Here is a 2,033-nt window from a genome sequence, read left to right as displayed (position 1 = left end):
CCATGCAAATATTCAGATTTTTTACCATAATTTTAATAATAAACAGCAACCACCATAATTTTCAATTGGAAGTGGTCTTAGATTTTTTACTTGTATAGATTACAAACAGCAACCACCATCTCCACTGTCAAGGTTCTCATGGATTTTGCTGATAACTCAAAGAAACCATATGAATAAAACATTGTTGTAAATTGCAAAACCCAGGAAGCAACCGAGTTATTAATTTAATATAGACCAAACCTGATCCTACCAACCGAGTTATCTTTCTGGGTCATCCCGTCGAAAGGTCGTCACCGACTTGACTCTCTAGCAGGTGTAATCTTTCGAGGGATTTTAGCCTTTTGGGGGCTTTTGCGCCGTTCTTCAACTTTATTGAGTTGTTGAACGAAACAGCAGACTTTATGGCAACAATATTTGAGTATTGATTGATATTCACAGCAAGAGGAAAACAAAACAATGGATGGTTGGATGAATACCAACAGGCAACAGTCCCCCAACAGTGTGAAATGCTAAAAATTTAAAAGAAATTAGGCCCCGTTTGCCTTGCAGGAAAAAGGGGTCTAGAACTGGAATTGGAATATTCTAACTGTTTGGTTTGATGGAATCGAGATCCCATTCCTGCTGGAATGGCATTAGGGAATGACCATTCCCTCCCTCTTGAGAATAAAATCTTATTTCAGCTGATTCTAAATCTCATTCTCATTCATGTCTAAACAATAGTGTAGGAATAGATTATTCCGATTCTGATTTCAACTGCAAACAGACCCTTAGATATTAAGAGTTGAGTAAATACACGAGACCGAACAAAGTGAGTGGCTGAGTATGAGTCAACTGACCATTTACAATGCGTGATGCACTAATGCCCGAAGGCTGCAACCCCATGGAAACCGCCGGTCACAGACGCCCAGTAAGCCATGATCCTATGTCGCCCAAATTGTTGTGACCAAGTAACAATTAACAATTAATTCCTAATTTCCAATTTCTACGGGCCCCTTTATTAAGTGATCAGGACAATCTTTTTCTCTTTGCCACCCTAGCGAGTTAATTACCAGTCTTAATGTCTTGTTGGGTGAATGAACAACTCCAACAGCTTAAAGCAAATAATAATATTTCATTTTTTCAAGTATTCCAGAATTGAATTACTCCAAAATTTAGACCTTGAAAGTAACTAAAACGCCAAAATGTGAAGTGCCCTGTAATTAAGCAAGTCTTGGTCTATTTGGTTTGCAGTTGGAATTGATATCGGAATTAAAATCCTTTGGAATCAGAATTAAAATTAAAATGGCCTATTCCCATAATCTGTTTGGTTGAAACAAGAATTGAAATAAAGCTGAAATGGGATTTCATTCGCAAGGATGTTTGGAATGGCCATTCCCTCTAAATGAGAATGCCATTGCACCAAGAATAAGAAAGATTCCAGTTCCACCCAACCCAACAGTTGAAATTGGACCAATTCCAGACCCCTATTCCCGCAAACCAAACAGGACTTTAGTTCTAGATGGCCAGTACATGGTGCAATGGAAAGATCTCAGGCTACCAGGCAGGAGAATGTGGGTTCCAGTTGAGTGGTTATGCAAAAAATGCCAAAGGTTAAAACCGTATCCAGTCCATCCCTATCAAAGGCCCCAGATAACTGGGACCTACATTGGGTAATGGCCTTTAGTTCTAAATGACGGGACGGGCCAATACAGATAAGGGTAATGGCCTGGTGTTTGGATGTCTCAATTTAAAACATTGCTTTTAAGCTGAACTTTCCAGATAAGGGTGACATGATAGATCTTACTAATCAAGATAGTAAAGAAGCGTGTCTACAGTAAGGGACAAATTAGATCATTGCTCTTAAGCCGAACTTTCCAGATAAATACCGAAGCATGTCTACACTCTCTACACTTCTACAGTGTTAGCAGGAATCTCTAGTAAAGGGCAAATTAAAGCAATTAAGATGCAGACTAAACCGAGTAGGTGCATATGCAAATTCCTGAGATGAAAACACAGGTATTGAGTAGGCGAAGTGCATGCTAACTGCCAAGAGA

This window comes from Nelumbo lutea, chromosome 6 (genome assembly GCF_056320005.1).
Source record: "Nelumbo lutea isolate HS-2025 chromosome 6, American lotus-T2T, whole genome shotgun sequence".
Lineage (NCBI taxonomy): Eukaryota > Viridiplantae > Streptophyta > Magnoliopsida > Proteales > Nelumbonaceae > Nelumbo > Nelumbo lutea.
This window is presented reverse-complemented; position numbering follows the sequence as displayed.